This window comes from Limanda limanda, chromosome 8, assembly GCF_963576545.1.
Source record: "Limanda limanda chromosome 8, fLimLim1.1, whole genome shotgun sequence".
Taxonomy (NCBI): domain Eukaryota; kingdom Metazoa; phylum Chordata; class Actinopteri; order Pleuronectiformes; family Pleuronectidae; genus Limanda; species Limanda limanda.
In genome coordinates, this window is record NC_083643.1 from 29,624,252 (window position 1) to 29,651,042 (window position 26,791).

The 26,791-nt window shown below is 39.8% G+C and overlaps 1 protein-coding gene across 1 annotated transcript in view; it reads right to left on the reverse strand.

The window, feature by feature from the left end:
• Positions 1 to 26,791, reverse strand: part of LOC133009767 (NT-3 growth factor receptor-like) — a 108,177-nt gene that overhangs the window by 81,053 nt on the left and 333 nt on the right. The window lies entirely within an intron of this gene.

Below are 26,791 nucleotides of genomic sequence, written 5' to 3' on the forward strand. Positions count from 1 at the left end.
ATACCATGCTGATTTGACAAATGAACGTGACGTTCCCGTTCAACATATGAACACTGTAGCCTACTAGGAGCACTGCAGAGGGGCCGAGGAGTCGCGCGCTGAGACCCCCCCTCCCCCCCCACCCCTGGCTCCGGAGAAACAACGACTTGTTTTACTGCTCCGCCGTGAAAGAGATGCGGACGTCAAAGCATTAGTTCTCGCATCCCGCCCCCCCCCCCTCCGGTTCGCGCGCTCCACCTGTTATGTCTCCGCCCGGTCGCGCCACATAGTTTGAGAGAGAATCACTTTCAACAAGCCGAGGACGGTTGGCTCGGCCATGTCTCCCTGAGATCACTCGCTGTGAGTGAGCACTGCCTGTTGCGTGTGTGAGAGCTGGGTAGCCCCGCCCCTCGCAGTCAGTGCATGCAGGCAGCGGGACAGGGAGCGGAGCAAAGAGTGCGCTCTGACTGCTGCTATTTTAATAAAGTACCGGTACTAAATGGTAAATGGATTTGTATTTATATAGCGCTTTTCTAGTCTGATGAAGACCACTCAAAGCGCTTTACAGTACAGTTTCACATTCACACACACATTCATACAGTGCATCTACTTGCAGCACTTTGTTATTCTATGGGGGGCTATTGAGGGTTCAGCATCTTGCCCAAGGACACTTCGGCATGCAGATGGTTCAGACTGGGGATCGAACCGCCGACCTTCAGGTTGGAGGACGACCACTCTACCCCTCAGCCACAGCCGCCCAAAAATATGCTAAACCGTATCGTTTTTAACGTAAGGGTACCGCGGTACCTTTCTAGTACCGGTACACCGTGCAACACTAGTCCGATGTTGTGAAATGAACAAATTATCAAAATTATTTAGTGGCCATTTTGACCTGTGGTTTAACCCAGTTATGGACCACTGCTGTTGTTTATCAGATGGTAAAGAAGAGGACATGATCAAATCTGTTCGCAGACTAACATTATTGATCATATCTTGTCCCACCATATTAAGCACTGCTCTGCCCCTGGACCACTACAAATATTGATTAACAGTAGGACAATACTGACAATATGCTGAGTGGTAGGTCGATATGACGAATGGTTTACGAGATATGCATTCTACAAACAGACAGATAGGTATTTATTCATGCTAAAAAAAGTGAATGTGTAATCACATGAAACTTTGTTTCTTCAAAAAAGGGTCCCTGTTAATACAGTGATTTGGCTTTTGGTAGGCTAATGTCATGCTGTCTTACATTCATGTCTATTTTAAACAATTTCAAGGTATAAACAGGAACACTTTTGAAGCATCAGACAAACATAACATTTGGACATCATACAAAAAAAGTGGCACTTGTCTTTATGTTTAAATAAAGTGTCTACATGTTATGTATTTGTGTGACAGTTAGCATGCATGTATGTGAATTAGAATTAGAAATCTTTGTCATTACCCAAAATGATACAACGGAATTTGCTGTGCAAAAACGATACATGCATTCACACATTCCCAGTGTGCAGTGAAATATTCCTTTATGCCTAACGTGGCTTCTTATACACTTTCTCTCTCCCTTTCTGAAGAAAATCAAACCGGCCCACAGTGAAGGATTTTAGGAGCTGCAGTGTGTGCATTGTTGACTAAAAGATAATGTTTTCTGCCTCCATTTAGCTGTTTGCTACAACATGTCGGATTCATGTTAAAGTGTATATAAAGACGTTTAAATTTGTGAAAAAAAAATTTGTTGGAATTTTTCTTTTTTTTTTAAATAATTTTTTTTTTCTAATCATCCAACAATTTCACGACCCCCCTGCAGTACCTCCGCGGACCCCCACTTGAATACCTCTGATCTAGAGGAGGTAAAACTCTAATCAAAGTTTCTGAAGGTGAACCTGCGGAGGGATCATTACCGGTACAGCCTGCTCGGTCGACCAAGTCAGCCCGACCATCGACAAATACGCCACCGGACCTGCACATGTTTTGGCTCCGGTCCTGCACATCTCCTGAGGCAGGGGCAGGCAACCTCCGTTGCTCAAGTAACAAGCCAGTTTTGAGAATATAAGAAGTAGAAAGTACAGAAATTTTTGTTCAAATGTAGTGATTAAAAAGACGTCAGGAAAATAAATAATATGTACAGGTATCTTTTGTTATTTATTAGCATTAATACTTTTTTGTAACACCCACAGATTGTTGTAATGAAATATGTAAATTAAATGTTTTGTAAACTAAAAATAAATGTCTCTCTCTCTCTCACACATACACATGTCTACTAAGGCATATATAAGTATACAAATACTTGTGATATGAAGAGAAAACAGAAGAGGGTACCAAAGTAGTGAGAGAAAAGGTTGGCATAAACCCAAAATAAGGCAGCCTTTAGCCTTATAATCCTGTATAGCTTTGGTGCATAAAACATCTTTGTGGTAAACATAGGTTAAAAATACTGCTGATAATGAAATGTTTTTGGGTCAATAATAAGTAAAACTACATTTATAATTCATCTTGTCAAATTGTATGTCAGCAGTTTAACATGAGTTTAGTAATCAATCACGTATGCAAAGTTTACATTTCACCATAAAACGTATGCATTCTGGAAGCAACCACTTTGAGGGCCTGTGTCACCATATTTCATACACTGATTAAGTGCAAGAATAAGTCCTAAATTGTTTTAAAATCAGCCCAATAAAAAATAAATTCTGAGTTACTTTGTGAATTTCATTTGAAGGTCAGACACAGAACTGGGTTTTGATGCCCAACACCCAATACTGTCTTTGTCCTCTTCCAATCTCCCTCTCTCAGCATCCCTTTCTTTCCTGATTATAAATGTGCCTTGAAATCTGAGCCAACAGTCATCATGCCTGTTATAGGGCTATTGTGCTAATTTATTACATGCTTTGTGATAATTATTCTAAATTAATTACATATATCAATATTTTCCATGAAAAGCAAGTGATATTATAAATGTGCAAAATAGAAGGTATGTGGTGGTCGTTATTACATCTGTCCCTGCTGAATATATAAACTTCATGCTTATGTTCCAATTTCCAAGTGTTTTTTTTTTTTTTTACAAGTTTATAAGGCACCTAACCTTGTTAAGTTTCTAGTGTGTCCTTCTTGGTAAGATCAAAAGTAGCCTTTCTGGATTGTCTTCTTACCCAGGGGCTTTGCTTTGCTTTCACTGGCGTCCACTTAAGGCTGCTCAATTAATTGAAATTTAATTGTGATTATGATTATTGGGTCAAACGATCTTCAAACTACTATATTCAAGTTGAAACAATTATTTTGGCATCTTTCGTTGAAAGAGACACACATGCGCAATTCAGTCATTCCCCCAAAGCATGCAACGCGGCCTTGCTGAATGCCACCCCCTCTCATGCAGCAGTGAAGGAGGCGAGTTGTGTGTGTTGTGACCGGCGGCAATTAAAAAACAGCACGAGTGAAATGGCAGAGGGAAGGCAGCCCCGATTGATGGATAAAAAGGGTAAAAAAACTTCAATTATGTGGGAGCACTTCGGATACGAAGAATCGGACAAGGAGCTGCTGCACACAGTGTGCAAGATTTGCTTCAAGGTAGTATATGCGCCACTTGGTAACACAACCAATCTATTTAACCATTTAAAACTAAACCACAAAGTCATTCAGGGCGAATTAATATAGACACAAAAAGACAAGGCCACAACCCCCACGACATCAACGCAGAGACAGACATCAATCTCGGCCACACTGTATAATGCGACTAATTATCCGTCAAAATTCGGATAAGCACAAAAAAATAACAGCTGCCATTGGACACTTTTTGGCTTAAGATATGCACCCGATCAATACAGTCGATGGCGAGGGTTTCAAGGAACTAATCCATATCTTGGACAAACGTTATGCGTTGCCATCTCGGCACCATTTCAGCAGAGTGGTTCTGCCAAATATGTACGAGAAATGTCGAGAAGAAGTGGAAAAAGAAGTGTCTAAAGTGGACGACTTCGCGTTGAACGGCGTTCATGTCTGGCGACCACACTGGACAAAACATCGCCCATGGACTGAGGGTAGCTCTGGCGGAATGGGGACTGAACGAGGGAAAGCTGGTGTGCATCACCTCCACAATGCCGCTAACATGAAGCTGGCGGTTGACATCAATGGATGGCTGAGGCTCCAATGTTTCAGGCACAGACTCCACCTGGCCATAGGTGAGTAGCAATTATTTTTATGTGAAAAATGGCATGAGGGTTAGATTAGTGATGATACACCGGGCGCTGAAGCGCCGTGCCATTCTTAAGCGCGCAGCCGTCTGGCTGAAAACACCGGACCGCGATTCTCCACTTGTTGTTGTATGTAAACCATTCAATATTGGTTCGGGGGTAAATGATGATGGTCCTCAAAGCCACCCCCCATCTCTCTCTCTCTCTCTCTCTCTCTCTCTCTCTCTCTCATGGCGGTGTGAGCATGGAGCTGAGAGCTGTGTGTGAGTGTGAAAGATATTGTGGGGTTAAGTTTAACTTTACTGAGCTTTATCATTTAGGTGTATGTTTATTTGTGTCGTCTTTAGTTGTCTAGGTGTTGTTTTTTTTCTGTTTAGAGTAGTTTGCCAAGTGAGTGTGTGTGCGTGTGTGCTAACAGGCAGCATGCCTGTGGCAGCGGCAGCAGACTTTGAGAGTCTGACGCCGGCCACACACCGGACGCGTTGGCGTCGCGTAGGCGTCGCGTAAGCGCACCGCCAAGCCTTAAATAACAGCTGGCTCCCATCCACTCTCATGTTAATCCCTTGTGCCGGCCACACCGGACGCTGAAGTGCAGCGCTGCACCAAAAGTGCCTCGCGTCGTGCAGCGATCGTTTCGGCGTCGAGTCTATTTTTTGCGCTTGACGCGAGCGTAACGCTCCGGGAAACACAGTGAAAAATGATTTTAAACGATATAAATGATAAAATATGCATCCCATAGTTTGTATTCCCCTTCTATTTTCCTGGAGTTTTAATTTTACCAATTTTACCACATTATTAAATGTCCCCCTCTGCCCCTCCATACAGACACACAAGCAGTCATAAAGATAGAAAGAGAGAGGGGTGTGTGTGCGTGTGTGTCTACGTACTCTCCACATAGGCTTGAGTGGAGAATACGTAATTTACCCTCGATACCCGACATTGAACGGATCAAACAGCGGAGAAGTTCTTGAAGATGGATGACATTAAATTAATAATTGAAGTGGAGATGTAGTACAGTGAGCTGTATGATCCTCGGCCGTGTTGTTTAAAGACAACATTAAAAAGGACAAATGCTGGGACACCGTTTCAGTTAATGACAAATATCAGCTGTATGTGTGATCACGGAGAGGAATCGCAGGATGACCGCCGCGCGTTCCGCCCGAGTTCAGCCTGTCCGGTGTGCAGCCTGGCCCCGGCGTGCTAGGGATCTACGCGACGCTTACGCGTCCGGTGTGACAGCCTAGCGTTTACGCGACGCTCACGCGACGCTAACGCGACGCTAACGCGTCTGGTGTGAAGCCGGCGTGACTCGCCGACATGCCATTAAGCTGATCCCCGCAGTGGCATGCAGTGTGGCAGAGGCAGCGCTGGCTGTGGGAGAGGTGGTCGGCTGTGACTCGGTCAGGTCGGCCTCCCGGATGAACGGGGCCATTGTTATGTTTTTAGATAACACTGCAAAGGTGAGCGAGGTGGTGGAGATGGGAGTGGAGATCAACGGTAATTTTAGCCCTGTTTTCCCACTCGTAAACCAAGCCACGAGGGTGATTATATCTAATGCACCCCCTTTCATTAAAAACGACATTCTTGCCAGAGAACTGTCCCGGTACGGCCAGATTGTGTCCGGAATTAAAATGGTGTCTCTTGGGAGCAAATCCCCCAAACTAAAGCACGTGGTGAGTCACCGGAGGCAAGTGTTCATGGTCCTCAGGGACAACACCAAAGAGCTGAACATGTTTTGCTCGTTTAAAATTGAGGGGTTTAATTATATGGTGTTTGTGTCATCAGAAAACATGAAATGTTTTGAGTGCGGGGAGGAGGGGCACCTGGCCCGCTCCTGCCCGGGGAAGGGTGGAGTGCGTCGGGCTCTGCCCGCAGCAGCTCCGGCCGCGGCAGCTCCGGCCGCGGCAGCTGCAGCTCCGGCTCCAGCTGCCACTGGCGGGGAGCTTCCGAGAGCAACCCAGCCCGAGGCTGCTGTTGGCGGGGCTCCGCCTACAGAGCCTCCCGCTCCTCTGGTGGAGGGGGGGGTTCCGGAGACTGAGGCAGCCTCCGAAGCCCCGGAGAGTCCGCTCCCGGAGGAGGGAGTCGAGGGGGGAACCCCCCCTGCAAACAGTCACTCTGAGCAGGCAAAGAAAAAAAACGACAGCCAGCCAGAGCCAATCGAAATAGATGAGACTGATGATGATGACATGAGTGAGGAAGAAATGTTTAAAATGTCACAAAAGAGGAAAAATTCGGGGACTGGGCAGAGCTATGCAAAAGCAAGCAAGGCAAGCCGCGGGGTGAGGTCCAGTCAGGGTGTGCTCCCCTCTCAGGTAGACACCCAAGGCCTCTACCCCCCCTCTGATATAAGAACCTTCTTAAAAACCACTAAAGGCCAGAGGCTGCCCTCGCTTAAAGATCACTTCCCTGACCTAAAAGTGTTTTTAAAGTCCTCTAAACCGCTGGCCAGAAAAACAGGCATCAATGGTGTTTTAACAGATCAAGAAATCTTTAGACTCCGGAAACTCATGTTGAGAGTAAGCGGCGAAATGATCACTGATGAGGAGGAGTTTTAAAAAGTCCTTTTTACTCTTCTTTTTTACTGGCCTGTTTCCTGACTGTTTTTTTCCTGCTATCCATGTGTTATTTTATTTTTAAACTCATGGATTTTAGTGTTTTAAAAGTGTGGAACCTTGGGACAAAACAGCGAAGGCAACAGGGGGACCCCCCTGCACTGGCTGCTGCAAGGGCCTGTACTGTACGGGACCATTGTAGATCCCCCCCGCTGGACACAAGGACCCTCTCCGGACTGCTGCAGGCTGCTGGGGTCTCTACGCTGTTTTTTTTTTGCTCCGCCACTTTCCTGGCACTGGACATAAAGGACTATTCTGGAGCTCTGACACTGCCGGCTGGCCCTGTCTCCCTGGACGGAGCCGCCGGGAAAACTCTATACCGACTTTTTTTTGGAAAGAACTACCTGGACTCTGTGGTGTTTTTCAAGATGTTTAATGTTCTGGAAAAAATTGAGAACTTGTGTATGCTGATTATCTTGTATGAATCTTTTATTTATTTATTTATTTATGGCCAAATGTGTTTTTTAAAATAACTTAGTTGTTGTTAAAAAAATAGTACTTTTTTTTTTAAAATAAAGTTTTCAAAAATCAAAAAAAAATCTCTCTCTCTGCGTGTGTGCTTGTAGTGTGTGTGTGGGGAAAGATGGGGACATTTAATAATGAGAGGAAAATCAGCATTTGTCAGAGTGTTTTCTGGCGCGACCCCTAGAGGGAGCGTCACAGTGCCAATGTGATACTAAATATGTTTTAATTTTAATCTTATTTTTGCAATGAAGGATCCCAGGATCAGCCGTGCAATGGGGGTCTGCAAGAAGTTGGTCAGCAGTTTTTCCTATAGAAGCCATCAATAAGTCACTAAGCCCTCTGGTTGAATTCACGGATGCGCTTTCAGGAAAGAAACATGTTAGTGTGTCTTTTGTGAAGCCAACACTTCACCTCTTCAACAATTCAATCTTGGAAGACCAGGAGGATGACACATAACTTGCCAAAACCATCAAACACAACATACTGGAGTATCTCAATGAGAAATACAGTGACAGAGCGACAAAAGAGCTACTTGACATGGCCTTTGCCCTGTCCCCAAGGTTCAAGTTAAAATATGTTGATGAAGACATGACTGGATGCATTATAGATCGACTGAAAGTGGAGATGAGGGATTTGATTACTGCCAGTGCCATGGTAATAACAATAACAATAATTATAATAATAATATCAGATTAAGTGAATTTATGTGTTGGCAAATATTGTGATATTAACACAACTGTTAAATATGATTCACATTTTCTTTTTTGCCCCTAATGAGAAAGCCCCTCTGGAAACAGCTGCTTTGCCTGCTGATACAGAGGTTGCTGGTGCTTGCAAGAAGAGGGAGAAGGGCCTGGGCAGCTTCTTCAAGGTCAACGCAGACAAGGCTGCAGGGCCTCCTCTGCATCAGCCATTTCTCTTGAGATCCAGTCTTACCTCCAGGCGGAGACACTAGATTCTGAGGAGAACCCTCTGACTTGGTGGAGAGATGCCAGAATGATCTACCCACGTCTTTCAAATCTGGCCAGGAAATATTTGTGTATTCCTGCCATAAGTTCCTCTTCAGAGCGAGACTTAAGCACTAGTGGAAAGTTTATTTTGGATACATTTAAGTTTTTCTAGGTCTTAATTGATTTTCTAAGTATATTTATTTTATTTGATAAATGTTTTATAGAAACTGCAGAACAGCTGGATACATAGTTTATTTTGGATACAATTAAGTTTTTCTATGTCTTATTTAATTTTGTAAGTATATTTATTTTATTCAGTAAATGTTTAAAAAAAAAAATTCTGTTTTTTTGGAGAGAAATTCTGAATAAATGCTTCATGTTTTATAACTCAAAAAAAATCGTTTGAATAATCGTGATTTCAATATTGTCAAAAATAATCGTGATTATAATTTTTAACATAATCGAGCAGTCCTACGTCCACTGTACATCTGGTCTTGGCAGGGTCCATTGGAACTGGTTTTTCAGCTATCTGACCCATTTGTTAGACAGTTTGTTTGTTGCATTCTTGCAGCTGTAGGTTAGCAACTTGTCTTTATTAACTATTCAAATGAATGATTATACTTGATCACTCTAGGGTAACTGTTGACATAGTGATGATAAAGAGAAAACATTACACATTCAAACGAACCGTGGTGTGCTTTTGCAGCAAAACATACCCAGTGCGATTTTGGCATCCAATAAATGATAATCATTAAGTGTTTTAAAAGTTTTTGTAAATTAGTCTGTCGGCGGAATATGTCAACATGTGGACATGAGTTTTGTTAGAATTTGATATGATACCAACAGTCTGTCAGTCTTTCTGCTAATCTCTTTATTTGTTTTGTGTTGTGACGGCCAAAGTGGGATATGAGTTGGTTTGACCTTTCAAATTTTTGTCAAAAAATAGACATTTATTTTATCATTAGAGTACTCTGCAGTTCATTTAGAAAATAAACACTGTTGGAAAACTATTGAAAACACACATATTATGTATATTGTATATTACATATTATATCTGTACCGGGGTATAGTACCTGTCTAATTCCTCAGATACTCCATTCTCTCTTTAAACAGTACCCAAGGTCAGGTTATAGAACAAGGGCCAACCGACAGTACATTGTAGTGTTCTTTAAGTTTGGCACCACTGATGTAGCGAAGAAAAATGTGGAAAACTGTGGAAGGAAGCTCTGATGCTGCAGCAGGGTTTAATGAATGTATAAGTGAATGTATTTCACTTTTCAAATTGATGTGAATGTGCCAACAAGGGAAACAATCAGTCCACAGCCTAGGTTAAAAAATAAATAAAAATAAGGCAAATCTGAAGGCAAAGCAAAAGGGCCAATTAAATTGAATCAGTCCACCGGTGATAAATGGGGAAAACAAGGTGCCTGTTTCGAAGCATGTCTTGCTCCAGAATGCCAGCTGGATTCAGAGTCACATAAATAGATAGTGTTGAGATATCTATGTTTTGTTTTCTACCTTATGAATATATTCTACTATATTTTACCTACATTATATCCTGTGAATCAATATTAGCTGTGAAGTCTATAGAATTAACAATATTACAACTGTTTATTTTATCCTGGAGTGATATATAATTTCTGGACTCAGGTACAGGGTCAAACACAGAGTGCAACCATCTGAGGGTCAATCTAACCGCAAAGTGCAGCTTGGGGATGCGTGAGAAGGAAATCCATCTTGAGATAACCATTTTCCATATTTATTATGAGAAGAAGATATTAAATCCTCCCCTAAGGTCTAATCTACTGGGTCTCTCCACTGTGAAAAACTCCCTTTTTTAATAAGGGCATAATGGTGGGAGGCACCTGGTGGAGTAAACCTTCTCTCACAATGATGTGCTTGCAAAAAACTGCACTTTGAGAGACAGTACACATCTGGCCAATTGCTGAGTGCGCTCGAGAATAGACTTAGAGAATATTGAGTCTTTAACTGCGCTCATGTGTGAGTTAGGGCTGGGTTGACATGTCGTATGAAAGGTGGCTGCGCAAAGTCAAAGCATTAACTCACCAGAAAAGCAAGCTGAACCGAAAAAAATCGCGAGAAGTGGTGTACGTATGTTTCAGGCCCATTTTGTGGGTAACCAACGGTTATATATTAGAACCCAGAACCCTATTGTTTATACTCTGGTTTGTTAATATTATTATTATTATTATTTGGTGTCTGCCACCTCTGCGGTAATTCCCCTGAGATGGAATGAGCTAGAAACACAAAACTTGGCACAATAACTGGAATATGTGTTCATCAACTTTCTATGAAACATGACCTTAATGAGCGGATCTTAAAAGGACATTGGCCATAACTCAGCAACCTTTGGTCCAATCATTAACAAATCATCCAAAATTTAGGATAAAGCATTGTGAGACTGAGTTACACATTTCTCTTTTAAATGATCAGGATTGGTCAAAAAACACTGCTGTTATTAGCCATAAACTTTTGTCGAGGGAGGGGCTTGGCGGAAATTGGCCATGACTCTTTACCTTTTTGTAGAAATATTATGAACTTGTTATATACACTACCATTCAAAAGTTTGGGGTCACTTAGAAATGTCCTTATTTTTCAAAGAAAAGCACTGTTTTTTTCAATGAAGATAACATTAAATTAATCAGAAATACACTCTATACATTATTAATGTGGTAAATGACTATTCTAGGTGAAAACGTCTGGTTTTAAAGTAAATATCTATATAGGTGTATAGAGGCCCATTTCCAGCAACTATCACTCCAGTGTTCTAATGGTACATTGTGTTCGCTAATCGCCTTAGAAGACTAATGGATGATTAGAAAACCCTTGAAAACCCTTGTGCAATTATGTTAGCAAAGCTTTAAACTGTTTAGCTGGTGAGAGAAGCTATAAAACTGGCCTTCCTTTGAGCTAGTTGAGTATCTGGAGCATCACATTTGTGGGTTCAATTATACTCTCCAAATGGCCAGAAAAAGAGAACTTTCATGTGAAACTCGCCAGTCTATTCTTATTCTTAGAAATGAAGGCTATTCCATGCCAGAAATTGCGAAGAAACTGACAATTTACGGTGTGTACTACTCCCTTCAGAGAACAGCACAAACGGGCTCTAACAAGAGTAGACAGAGAAGTGGGAGGCCCCGGTGTACAACTCAGCAAGAAGTATATTAGAGTCTCTAGTTTGAGAAATAGACGCCTCACAGGTCCTACACTGGCAGCTTATTTAAATGGTACCCGCAAAACGCCAGTGTCAACATCTAAAGTGAAGAGGCGACTCCGGGATGCTGGCCTTCTAGGCAGAGTGGCAAAAAAAAGCCATATCTGAGACTGGCCAATAAAAAGAAAGGATTGATATGGGCAAAAGAACACAGACATTGGACAGAGGAAAATTGGAAAAAAGTGTTATGGACAGACAAATCAAATTTTAAGGTGTTTGGATCACACAGAAGAACATTTGTGAGACGCAGAACAGGTGAAAAGATGCTGGAAGAGTGCCTGACACCATCTGTCAAGCATGGTGATTTGTACAAGGTAAAAGGGTTTTAAATAAGGAAGGCTATCGCTCCATTTTGCAACGCCATGGCATACCCTGTGGATAGCGCTTGATTGGAGCCAATTTCCTCCTACAACAGGACAATGACCCAAAGCACACCTCCAAATTATGCAAGAACTATTTAGGGAAGAAGCAGGCAGCTGGTATGTCTGTAATGGAGTGGCCTGCGCAATCACCAGATCTCAACCCCATTGAGCTGTTGTGGAGCAGCTTGACCGTATGGTACGCAAGAAGCAGTCCAACTTGTGGGAGGTGCTTCAGGAAGCCTAGGGTGAAATTTTTACAGATTACCTCAACAAATTAACAGCTACAATGCCAAAAGTCTGCAATGCTGTAATCGCTGCAAATGAAGCATTCTTTGACGAAAGCAAAGTTTGAAGAACAAAATTAATATTTCAAATAAATATCATTATTTCTAACCTTGTCAATGTCTTGACTATATTTTCTATTCATTTTGCAACTCATTTGACAAATAAATGTGTGAGTTTTCGTGGAAAACACAAAATTTTCTGGGTGACCCCAAACTTTTGAACGGTGGTGTACGTTCATACCATATTGTAGAATAGCCATGTTTAAGGATTTTAAGTTTTGCACATAAGGAGCGTAACATTTTTTCTTATTGAGATGCTTCCTATAATTGAGCTGTTTCCTATGGTCGGCTATGGCTGAGGGGGTCAGCAGCTTGAGTCCCAGCCCATGCCAACGTGTCCTTGGGAAATATGTTGAACCCCCAATAGCCCCTCATAGATGTTGAATGCACTAAGTATAAGGCACTTTGGATAAAATCATCAGCTAAATTACATATAATGTGCCACTTCCTCCTATTGAGCAAATTAAGGCTTGAACCCGCTCATTGCCGCTTGCATATATTTAATTTATTGATTTTGTATGCAGTGTACTCCAAAGCTGCAGGATTCAGACGACATATTATTAATATATTTATTGTTGCTGCTATCATTTAAAACATCTTTACATCCATAATTATCATTCTTGTTGTTTTAATTTCAACAACTAGTCTTTCAGAGCTGTTACCTGACGGTACACAACTGTTCCTTGTCTCTCTCTCCTCTCAGATTGAGCATTCTTTGCTTTCATGCTGCTGTCAAGGGTAAAATCCTTCATGTGTAACCCAGACTAGAAACTAATAGCAACCAAATATTGCCGCAAATCTCCATCGACACCTAAAATATAAATATCTAGGATATGCAAGGTCACTTCCTTTAACTCCAGTCTGGCTGGTTTAGAAGTTAATGTGACCTGTTGGCGCTAGTTTCTGCTACATTCATGGCAGGATGAAATGCAGAATTCCAATTGAGAAACTGACAATTTAATGTAGGTAGTGATTTAGTAAAGTGTGAGTAAATACTGTATATGTATTTTGGTTAACTATTTTTCTGTGTTTAATTGTTTTTCTGTGCTTAAGACAAAAGTTTCTGCTTTAAAAAAGATCAGAGCAAGGATGAATTAATTTGGAAAGTTGCCTAAAATGTTCTTAAATTATTACTAACTATGCATTGTAATCAAGCATAGTTACTATGCATGATTAAAGGGCTCAGATCGAGCCCTTTAAATTAACTTCTGTCTCTTCATTGTCCATCACTCCGCATTTCAATGACATGGCACAGTTCCTACCTGAAAGCATTTTGACATCAGCACCTATCTTTTCATTTGGCTGTGTTTCCATTTGACAAAGCCTTTACATACTGCTGAGTCCAATTGAAGTTTGGAAAATTGTGACTGCTCTTTAAATGAGGGAGAGACACACACACACACAGGATGCACTTTTGCAGCTACTTTGGTCTTTGAAAACAAACAGGAGGCCGATGGCTTGAAGCAATCATCTTATTCAATAATGAAAAGCCTTAAATTATACAAAGGGTGGGATGTGGGAAAGCAGACAGTGCCAGAGGCAAAAAGGCTTGCTTCTTTTATATTCTCTAACAGAAATATTTCTCTCATATTCCAAACGAACAGGTACATACACATGGACAGGATTTTGTTCCATTAGTAGAGAGTGGGATGGAGAGGGTGGATGATTCTTTAGGGCAGTGGTTCTCAAAGTGTTGTTTTCAGCAAACAAGTTTCTGATTTGTTAAAGTCAGGCAACCGATGCGCCAGTTGTGAAGAAGCCAAAGCTTCGCAAATATGACGAGAGCTATTTGCAGTTTGGTTTCACCGTCACTGGCACGACTGAGCAACTTCCTCAGTGTGTTTTGTGTGCCGAGGTGCGGGCAAATGACAGCATGAAGCCATGCAAATTAAAAAGGCACCTCGACACCAAACGTCCCGAATTGAAAGAGAAGCCTGTGGACTTCTTTAAACATAAACGTGATGGCCTCCAGCAACAACAAGCCACCATCTCCAAGCATAGCAATGTCTCCAAGCAGTGTCTGGAGGCATCGTATGTAGTTGCTCATAGAATTGCTAAGCTTGGCAAACCCCATACAATTGCCGAAACACTGATTTTGCTGGCCACGCAAGACATGGGTAGAATAACAAAAGGAGAGAGTACAGCTGCTAAACTCAGTGCAATACCTATGTCAAATGACATTGTGTCACACCGAATATCAGAAAATGCCTAGTGATAAAATAGAAATAATAATTGTCTGTATGGGCTAACAATAACAATAGCCTAACCTTGACATGTCAGGCCTATCAATAACAATATGCTATCTATCTATATGTGTGGAAGACCAAAGAGAGAGAAGGGGAAAGAATGAGGACAGCAGCATATCTAAAGTGCAGCAGTGTGATTTCATCTCTTCTCTCAATGTGGCGACGCCGGCGAGCTAGTTCTGGCAGGCAACTCGAGCTGCGCTGCGCCAATCATGTGACATACCTCACTCTCCATAACCATCATAGTACACACCCACCTTATCAGGTGGTCTATTTAACCAGAGAGAGATTTCCCATCATCCCCTCTTGCTCGCACTGCTGCTGCAGTATTGACACCTGTTGCTTCAGTCCCTCCACCACCCCAGCATCCACCTGTCTAATCATATGGGGGAGTGATTAAGTTGAAGCCTAGACGCCAAACACTAAATCTGTTGTAATGCTGCAATAAATGTTCTAACGTGAGTTGTCTGACTGAAATGTGGTGACGCCGGCGAGCTTGTTCTGGCAGGCAACTTGAGCTGCGCTGCGCCAATCATGTGACATACATCATGTGACATACCTCACTCTCCATAACCATCATAGCACACACCCACCTTATCAGGTGGTCTATTTAACCAGAGAGACATTTCCAATCATCCCCTCTTGCTCGCACTGCTACTGCAGAATTGCCACATGTTGCTTCAGTCCCTCCACCACCCCAGCATCCACTTGTGTAATCACATGGGGGAGTGATTAAGTTGGAGCCTAGACGCCAAACACTAAATCTGTTGTAATGCTGCAACAAATGTTCGAACGTGAGTTGTCTGACTGAACTATATATACACCAACTCTATCTGTGGATAAACTGGTTCCTGTTCAAAAGACAATGGTTTCACATAACTTTTCATTCATCAGTTGTCGCAAATCCTACAGTAAAATCATTAACACAATACAGTATCGACTACTTTCAAAAATGAGAGATTGATGGGAATATGTGCTGAGACTTTTATAGTGTCCAGGTCTTAAGCCAGATGAAAACCTATAAGAGGTTTTGTAGCACTGAATTGATATTTAAACAGATTTAAAGATTAAAAACAATTAAAAAACAAAATTTTCTGAGAACATTTGGAGTTCTAATGTACCCCTCTACAAAAAAAATTGATGAATATATTTGCTCACTGATGTCTCCCCATACAGACATGTCACAATTCCATGCTACACCACTTGGATCTTACTTTTTTCAGTGTGGCATTTGATTGCATCAGCTAGAATTACCCTGTACGGACTATGGTTTATAAAATATAAGTTTACGCCCCTGCACCTGCCCAGGTTCAATGTTGGCTTGCGGGCCACCCCCATTCTCTCTATCCCCATTTCACATCTAGATATGTCCTATTAAATTGGCCTTATATGTTCCAAAACAAACTTTAAAACATTTTGACTATATTTCTAAATGTAAATTTTTTCTCAGGCATAGCAGCTGCCATATAACATACATTTACAATAGTGCATAGACGAGACAAGTGTGAATATTAATGCATTCAGGGCTTTTATACCTGTTCAGAGACAAGTACTCTTTCTTTTTCTCTCTCTCTCTGTCTCTGATATTGTGCTGCTTTCAAAATCCAAGGAATTATAATTTCTTCTTTTGAATAGCATATTGGGCGGCCTACTTACAAAACAGAGGACCCATTTTCAAAAACCAACAGAAAGTCAGCCATTTTGGATTAAGTCGTCTTTTGGCAATTCAAACACATCGTACTTTAAAGAAATCCTCCTTGAGGATTAATCAGATCTACTTCTAACTTTTGTCAGTGCAATAGAAACACCTTGAAGATGAAAAGGTGTTACCTTTGTGAGTTTTTGTCTTTGTGATGGGAAATTTCAACGTTTCACCCTGAAACATGAAGTTGTTGCAGCTTCATTGCACATTAGCCAGTCTGCACCAAACTTGACATGTTTGATAAGAGTCCCGGCCTGAACACATCAACATGCCAATATTCAGTCACAGTCATAGCCCACCCTACTGGCAATAATAAAGTACATATTATATACTGTGATGAACTCCTCTTAGCAGATTGACCACATCCAGCTGAAAATGTGACTCAGGAATGTGGTCACAATTTTGAGTGGCAAAAAATCCCAGAAAAGTCATTACACACATCGGACATAACAAATATTTACTTCCAATATTAGTCTTGCATATGGGTGTGGCAAAAGGTAAATACTTGCAGAAACGCTGCCTGGACCCATACCCGAAACCAAGCAGGAAGTCAGCCATTTTTAATGTAATGTAAATTCTTTGTGAAGTTTTTGCTATTTCCATGCATTGTACTTCAATGAACTCCTCCTAGATGATTAATCAGATTAGGTGAGTGTAATCTTAATACCTTCAAGATGAAAAGTTTTACACTTCGTGAGGTTTTGACAGAGGTAGTTCTTCCAACTTCACTATATATTGTCCAATCTGCACCAAAATTCACAAGACCAGATGCAGATGAAATTTGGTTCAAAGACTCTTAAAAGTGTGATTAAGAGATCTTGTTAATGTTTGTTTTCATTTAACCTTGTTACCGTGGCAACACATGTGAATCTTTTACAGTTGCATTCCTTTTTCAAGGCTAAACATGCATGAGAATTGATGAAACTTGGCCAACATTACATTTCATTTAGCTGACGCTTTTTTCTTAAGCGACTTATAATAAGCATTCAACCATGAGGGAACAAACTCAGAACAAGAATCAAGAAAGAACAATTTCTTCAAGAAAGCCAAACTACAAAGAGCTAAAAATAAGTGCCATTTAAGTGCTACTAAATTGTAAAGTTTTATTCAAGGTATAGTCGGATAAGTCAATAGTTTCCTTTCAAAATGGGTTTTGCACATCGTCGCAGCAAAATGACATAGTGCCCCTTACAAAATTTCAACAAAGCAGCCTCAGCGGCATGTTTCACCTGAAATTGGTATGTTGACACCACTATAATCAAACTCCCGGAATAGAATGTGTGTAAGATTAGTACAACACAGGCACAAACAACCAAACCTCTCAAACATTAGATTCAGACAGCAAACTTGCAACAAAACCATCGATAAGAAGTCCTTTACTAGTCCCGCAATGTGAAAATTTGCAATGTTACAGCCGCAGAAGACAACAAATAAGTAGCATGCAGTACTTGAGTGAAGGAGTATAAAGAAATAGAAATATACAACAATATATAGAAAAAATATATAAATGTGATTTAACAGGTATATACAGTGTAAAGATATATATTATGTTTCAGAATATGTACAGTAAATGGATTGCACATAACGGTTTATATTGCAGAGACATTTTTACAATTGAGTATAGTATGGTGAATATTGCACAGTTGAGAATATTAAAATACAGTCCATATTGGTGGTGCATGTAGTTTTACTTGGAGCAGAGCTGGTTTTAATCATTGCTTTAGATGACCTTTGCTCTGTAAGGACAAACCTGGTAATGTGTGGACACATCCCAAACACATCTTACCTTTTGAAATAGAACTACCACAATCAACCTTTATTTCAATGAGCTTTGTTATTTACAAGCTGTAGTTGTCTACTAGCGAAATTTAAAATAATCCAATACACTTGACCTACTAAGATAACGACACAACCATTAGATAACAGAAGAGCTGTGGGATCAGTCAATCTTATCATGATTATACAATTAAAACTTTTACCTTCTTTTCACTATCACGCATCACAAACAACAAAAACAACACAGTGCTGCATTTTTAAATCAAATTGATTGACTAGATATTTTCATGGTCTGGTCTCTGCAAATGCATATACCAAGCCGTGTCTGATTTCTCATCCTTATCACTACTGACTACACGTTGTCCTAACTGTGGAGGAACCTATACTATTACTGTATACACTATACTTAACTATACTACAGTCTGAGGAATGAATAACTATCCCTGCACAAATGCAAAAGGGCTCTGGCAAAGTTACAACGGCAACCACTATGCAGCCACATAGGCATTCCATGAGCCAATCTGCTATGTGTTCAGATTGGCTCATGGACACACTGAGGCGGCTTTGGCTGAGGGGTAGAGTGGTCGTCCCCCAACCTGAAGGTAGGCAGTACGATCCCCAGTCTGACCATCTGCATGCCGAAGTGTCCTTGGGCAAGATACTGAACCCTGAATGGCCCCCCATAGAATAACAAAGTGCTGCAAATACATGCACTGTATGAATGTGTGTCTGAATGGCTGAAAGTAAAACTGTACTGTATAGCGCTTTGAGTGATCATCAAGACTAGAAAAGCACTATATAAATACAAAACCATTTACACTCAGGGAGCTATCCAGTGCTGAACCTCTGTTGTTCACCTACAACAACCTGAGGATTTCTGCTGGAAAGGAAACAAAGGGAACTGAATACCATCACCAACAGTATAGTAACAAAAAATATCAGTATCAAAGAGACTCATAATAACAAAATGTGAAGTTTTTTTGTTCCAGTTCCTTAACCTTCTGTTATACAGTATCTTTGTATTGGGGACACTTCTACCTCTACTCTACTAAAATGACAGAAACCATGAGAAAGAGTATCTAAATTGTGGCCAGTCACCAGGGGGGGTTCCAAGTGTTTTGGCTTCACATTTGGGAGCTGTCCTTGCCATTTAACAAATGTAGCATAAAACTGTAAGCATGCATCAGACAGGACATAACAAAAGTTCCAAAGCAGAGATCAGCGTTTTGTTTACTTAATACAACAATCTTCCATAGATTCATCTGATAATTTTGGTTTTGGCCCTTACAAAAAGAATTCTACAAATCCTGTCTCTGTCCTCTCTCTTTGTGTAGAGTAGAGGAACTCATACAAATTTAGGGTGGTCCAAATAGAAAAATTTCCCCCCTAATGTTTTATTAGCATTATTATTCAGTGCAAAATATATAGTAATAGGTGATAGATGTATCAAAAACTGATCAAATCAAATAAAACATAATGTAATGAGAGTTAAACAAAAGTTATTGTTAGTTCTCACATTGAACTGGTGGGATTACAAATAACTACTGTGATTTTAAAAAAAGTGAGTTATTTTATTTGTAAGTGTAAGTTTCCGTTTTTCTTCTTTTTGACAGGATTAACATCATTTACATGTTTTTTTACAATGCCTCTTTTAACAATTAGCGCCATCTCATAACATAGGAGACATACTGTTTATGAACTGCCTGTTTCGTTAATGCACATGTAACAGTCTTTCCATTTTTTATTAAAAACAGTTTTCACTGTTTACCTTTCCCTTTAAGATCAGAAATGAAGTTACTTTTTTCTGTTTTTTCTTTTACTTTAATTTTTCCCGCTGCTACACCCACATCGTGGATAGTTGATCATGGATCATGATCGTCGATTGTGCTGGTGGATCGTGGTGGCAGTTAATCATGGTGGTGGATCGTGCAGTTGAATCATTATCATGGAACGTGGTGGCAGCGGATCGCAGATTAGGATTACAACTAGATTGCTTGGATATACAATACGTTCAATCACATACTCTATTTCCATCAAATACCATATTCAATTAAAAGCCAGGATGCAGATAATGACTGGGGGCATGGCCATCAGGAACTAAATAAGGACGGGCCACAAATACTGGCTGGGTGAAATAACAAGCATGATAGTGTGGAGAAAATTCCACTGACCAGGGGTCTTCTTGTGTGGCAGCAATCCTACATCACAAGTCAAAACTGCGGAAAGCAGAAGCAATAAAGTGACAGCAAGTAAAACCAAAAGTTGTTTATTAAAGTTAATTGCGTATTTGCCCTACATTACTGTAACCATTTTCCAATTAAGTGTTTACACTAAACTGACACAGACTGGAACACTGGGTAATCTGCACTGCCAAAACCAAAACTAGTGTGAGTGAGTGAGTGATCTGGGCACTAATGTTAAAGGAAACCTAAATCTAGCCATTTTCCGACATGACCTCAAAATAAAATCCGGAAAATTGGGTCCGGAGGTTACCCAGTTTGCCTTTCACACATGCACAACACAGCAACAAATCTTTTGGATTAAGGATTGCAGTCGGGTGCATCAGACAGAGACAGAAAGTGACCTATTAACTCCTCTGCGTAGATCACGTGATTTTCTTTGCAGGACCGTTATCACCACAAACTCTCTTGACATTTTCGTCTTCTATGTGTGGGACAACACTTTTTTACCGGGAGATATGTTTACTTTTTTTCATTTATTTTTGGCGCCTGTCGTGTGTTAGAAGCGTTGTAATCTAGCATCAAGCAGGGGATTCCAACTTCTCCTTGATTTCTACGGACTTTATAGTAGGAGGCCAGGCTGATACAGTCTGAGGAAACTACAGAGCATCTCACTCGGACATTTGCAGTCTAGGATTGCCATTGTTCTCTGTTTCAAGGTTGTTGTACACCAAACACTGACACCAAATAACAATGCTTAGCCACAGTAATAACTCATTCTGCGATGTGGTCTGTACACTCGACCTTGTAAACACTGACATCCCGTTATCTATGATCAATAATTCCAGAAATTATAGATATTCACATACAGCATTAGTGCATTACTGAAAGAAATTGACATTTTTCATAATTGACAGGATTTTAATATTGACATCAGCACAGCATTGAGCCTCAGTCTTTGACATTCTGTCATAATGTGTCCCAGAAACAGCTCCATTTAGCCAACTACAGGACTTTGGAAAAGACAGCTGATTTTTTAAATTGGATTGCGTCACTCATACAGATGTTACTCTCTCAAATCTCAAACATTCGCAGATTATAAGATTTGGTAATAATGTTTTTTATTGTCCAAGAGAGAAATGAGACAATTGGTGCAACACTATCTGTTCTTAACCCTCAATACGAGTAAGGAAAAACTACCCCCAAAACACGTAGAAAACACAACAGAAGTGCAATAGATGTAATATTTATCTATCAACATGTACTACACTGATTAGAAGAAACAGATTTTATCAGATTGAAAAGGTGTGTCTGAATATATTGTTGTTTATGTAAAGTGCACCAACCACACCATGGTAATTTCCAATATATGCAAATATAATTGGCAATAAAAATAATTCTGATTCTGACACTTAAGAAATTGTCTGAAAAAGATGAATGGAGCAGCAATTACAATTGAAATGGAGGGGTTAATGACCATTGGCCAGGAAGTGTCTTTGGTCCCTGAACACTTCTCTTTTAATCCTTCCACTCATGTGTCACTTCATTGTTTCTGTGTGCAGTGCTCCTAACCCTGCTGTTGCTGTTTTTTTTACTTGCTTTCTCTCTCAACTTTAGAGAAACAGCATTTAAACAATAACATCAGTGGAACAGATCGATAGCTATTTTATTTTCCAATTAATGTAAAAGGTACTGCTCACACAACAGCACAGGCATGTGTGTCCACATAGAATTTAGTGACATCTAGTGGTAAGGTGGCATGTTGCAGCTTATACCGTTCACCTCACTCAGTCCTTTTAACACTGAACAGCTTGGGCGAACTGATGCTCTACAAGCTATGGCAAACTGTGTACATACTGAATGATGAAAAATTCCATTTGAGACAGATGACTTAAACCATTAACTCACTGTGACAGACAGTGATTTGGTATTAGAAATTTGCAATTGTGAGTGTTTTATTGTTGTCATAAATAAATTCAGCTTTGTTCATATGTGAACACATATATTATAAACACCTTGTGTGATACGCATCTGTCTATGGTTAATGATTAATATAGCAATGTCCTTTTTTAATTAATCACATTTAACAAAAGTCTAATGTAAGCTCATCATCATGGCCTCATATAACGTGACAGCTTCTCCTCATATCACATGAAATACTGTTAATGTTTTAACATTTGCTGTTCAATTTGTTGTTCATGGAATAAATCTGCATCACGTTGTTGTAATTGTATGAAAGTAGTAATGATGCAATGAGGGCTTCATACAAAAAAGAATAAAATGAATACGAAACTATGTTAAAATGTCTAAATGTTGACTTTGAGTTCCCTGCAGCAACTCAGTGGTGGTGAACAAAAGCTGTTATTGGAGGCTCTGAGCTCTATAATGAGTTTTTATTATCTGATTGGTTCACAAATACTTGGATATACAAAAATTGGGATGGCTGTATTAAGTTATCATATCAGATTCTCTAAAACATGTTTTATAAAGTTAAATATAATAGAGCTCCATTCATTAACATATAAATCATCAATATTTTTCTCCACAACATACATTTTATCCATGGTTTAGAGAGAGAGAGAGAGAGAGAGAGAGAGAATTTTCACAGCTGTACTTTAGTGTTTATGTGAACATTTTGTTTAATATCATTATGAAACTCTGTCGGGGCAAATATAGTAGCCTATATACAACACCTGCACAGGGTTTGCATCACCCCTCTGATACTCTATTAATTTTGTTAAATTTATATCCAATCTCTCAACAATGAAACAATGCGTCATATTTGTGTAGAATTCTGTATACCACATTAGTCAACACGGCTCTTTGGTTTTTGACATTGCAGATTCCTTTCATGATCAGTTTGTTAACAAATGCACATGCTTACTGCTGTCCAGGGAGGCACAGGGTGACCCCAATTATTGATGTGTATGTTTTACAAATGCAGAAGCAACCCCGGCGGCACAGGTTACAAACATGTATGAAAATCGGTAGGTATCTGGGACCCATACCCTAAATTGAACAGGAAGCTGGCTTTGTTGACTGCAATGTTTCAGTAAATTCTCTGTGACTAGCATGAAAAACAAGTGGAAGCAGCTCTCTGTTGCTCTCTCCTACACACAGTAGTAGGTGGAAAAAGAGGTCAGGAATTACTGCTGCTTCTTTTCTCCCTGAAAATGTTCACAGCAAGACGGATCAATGACCAAGTGAGGTTTTGTTCTCATAAAATAATCAGTGCAATCACACACAAAGCCTCTCAGTTATCTTTTTACTCCTTTTTCTTACCACCTCTGTTGTAAATACTTATTTATAATGTAACTTATGTTCTTCAATGTTGCACTAATAGCACTTTCTTCGTTGCCATCATAATTCAATGCATTGCTGTGCTGTGGAATTCTAATGCACTGCAATATTTTGGCTGGTGCTAGCTGAAAGACCAGAGATGGTATCAAAAGCAGGGACACTGAGCACATAGAAGTGCTCATTATCAAGCTAGAAATCCTCCCAGCGAGAAAAAACACTTCTGTACTTTTACCAACCAAACAACTTCACAGTGAACATGACACAGCAGGGAGCAAGACTCCATACTGATTACCTGAGTGCAACTGCATAAAAAGGACTATTTTATGTCACTGGGAAATGGTTCATCGATTACCAAACTTTTCAAGCAACACACACGGTTTTGCAAATTTTTCGCCTATTTTCTACAAATCACTTAACAATGAAGACTTGACTCCTGTTTAATGACTGTGAACATCCTCTCTTCCTTCACTGTTTGCTGTCAAATATCCATTCAAATTGTGATGGTGATTTCATTTTAATATATTTATGAATGCTGATTCTGACAAATAATTGTGTAGTATTTTCTTGTTTCAAAGATGTTCAGATTTGTGATGTAGTATATACAGTATAAACCATTAATAGGCACAGTAGCACAAATATTTTCATTATTATTCATTAGTTTATTTTTTTTGATTAAAAAAATGTTCAGTTAACATTGTATCAGAATAAGATGTGAAACATGTCTGTTACAATATCCAAGAACCCAGCATGACAACTACCAACAGTCCGAAACACAGACATAAAAAGTCACACACAGCGGACAAACTTAAACCAGCAAATATCACGTCATCAATGTCATTTAATCAGATGAGTTAAGGTGATTTAAAAAAGGCTTTTGTATCTTGTGGCAAAAAGTAAGCATTTATGTGAGGTGCATATTATTTGTTGTCAAAAAATTGAATCTACCACGTGAACTTTTTCTTTATGATGTTGTAGCTTAAGATCTCAGCATTTTCCTGCACTCTACTAATCTTGGGTGTCCCAATTACTGTATGGAAGCTTTCTGTTTATTTCACTGTTACCAGCAACAAGATTGGTTCCACACAGACCGAGAAAGATAGTTTGAAGAACTACTTTTCAATAAAGTACTCACACTAACTGGTGAGATGCAAATTGCAACGGTAGATTCAAAGCTTTGAGTAGAGGCTGTGTGTGTGTGTGTAGTAAGTGGCAGCATGCTCCAGAATCTGATGGACTACGAGTGCTTGGTTAAACAAAAATCCCTCATGCACACAGCTACAAGGCGATGAAAGGAAATTCATGTGAAAATAATAACAGCCAGAATTATACAATACAGCATATTCCTGAATGCAATATTGACAAAGTCCCAGATTTTACCCTGGTTCAATGAGCTATCATTCAAGTTTGCTCGGGCCAATTTAAACAGGTACTTTGCTGAGGAACTATTATTCAAGATAGTACCATTACAACACATTGTGTGCCCAAAACATGCATTTGCTGTGGGTTTTAAATGTAAAAGGAACTCCTCTGCCTATTCAAAACAGTTACAGTAGTTACTGGCTGCTGGCTAACATCAACTTCTGCTGCAGCTGACTGGCTATCAAAAGCCGCGGGTTTTTGGCAGGCAGTTGTTTATCGCAAAAGTAAAGTTAACTGACAAAATGAGTCAGGATGTTTTATTCGAACGACACGCACAGCAAACAAGCTACGTGACTACAATGAGTTGTTCTGTAACTCTGGCATGATAACATGTAACATGCGCAAATGTACTTCCTAAACTTTGAAGGGTGCGTTTGATCCCATAGGCCTACTCAAGAATTTCTAGTGGCATGGCACACAATATCAAGTGTATATCATCTGTATTTTGCCATAAATAAATACTAGTTACATTTTATTTTAATGTGAACATTTAAATAAATAATTTAATATATAGGTGTTTGTAATTACTCACCATACAGGTGGTTTAATGTGTGTATAAGTTGGATGAAGGAGGAGAATGTGAAGCACTGAAAATTGGGGTAGTACCAGCAAGAACTCTAATCTACTCTCACCCTTGACTGTGTATCAACCACAATTGTTTTAAATGTAATTGCAATACTTTGTTTTACTTAAAGAATTCAGCTATGACACAACATCTGATTGGGAATGCTGGGTGGGTGACACAGGGATGCTTGAGAAACATTGTACACAAGGCAACACACAGTCATGTGTTATGAGCTTGATCAACCTTAATACAAATCCTTAATACCATTGGTTTGGTCGTAGAACTAACCAAAAATTCCCATTAAACTCAATGACCTATCGTAGATTTGGTGTTTTTCTGCCATTCTCATCCGAATGAAGGAGCATTTAAAAAATGAAAATCAGCTGTCTGGGTCAGAGAAGAAATGGGCAAGCAAAGAGAATTGGCTGTCTAAAGTGTTTTAGATGCAGAAACTAACAGCCCTTTATGGAAATAAATAATAATAATGAATGCTGGTTTATTGCAAGAAAACTGAAGTCTGAAATAGCTTTTTAGGAGATATGTGGCTCTCAGGCTTTGCTGTTCTCCGTCATCAGAGGATAAAAAAGAGGATATTCAGGAAAGTGTAGCAGAAGGTGACTGCGAGGAGAAATACAACATTTAAAGGTACAAAATCAGGAAATCTTTTACTGCTGTATTTGATTCGAAAAGTAGATTAATAATCATCTTATCCTTTCCAAATTACGGAAGGTAAATGGTTTTGTATTTATATAGCGCTTTTCTAGTCTTGATGACCACTCAAAGCGCTTCACAGTACAGTTTTACATTCACCCATTCACACACACATTCATACAGTGCATCTAATTGCAGCACTTTGTTATTCTGTGGGGGGGCCAGTCAGGGTTCAGCATCTTGCCCAAGGACACTTCGGCATGCAGTAACCACTGTTTCATATGGAGACTAAATCACATTATGTACAACTGGAGCATTCCATCTAGTTTTGGTTAAGATCAACTTTTGAACAACAATTAAGAGGAACAATCCTTCAGGTAAGCTAAAGGTGCTTTACCCTGCAACTAATTTTCTAAATAATTGACCAAGCCAGGAATTCAGAATCTTTCACTTGCAGTACAAGCATAATGATCAAAATGTCTTAGTTTGTAATTTAAGGAAAACCAAACAAGCTCCTCTGGGTTTGGGGGTAATAAATGGTTCCACGGTTGTCTTTTTGGGGTACTAAATTAGGATTTGCTGGCCATCTCAGACAAAAAAAAAATTGTTATTTAAATTTGACATGAGTTTCTAACAAGGAATAGTCACATTTAAAAGACAGTATAATCTCACTTTTGTCAAACTCAGAAACCGTTTCTCATCAGTTGTATACCAGATATGTATGTAGCCTGCAGATATTCTGCAATGGGTTTTCTCACTCCAAAACAAATTATTAACATATTTCCATAATCAGCTGTAATACGCACGACTTACGACTT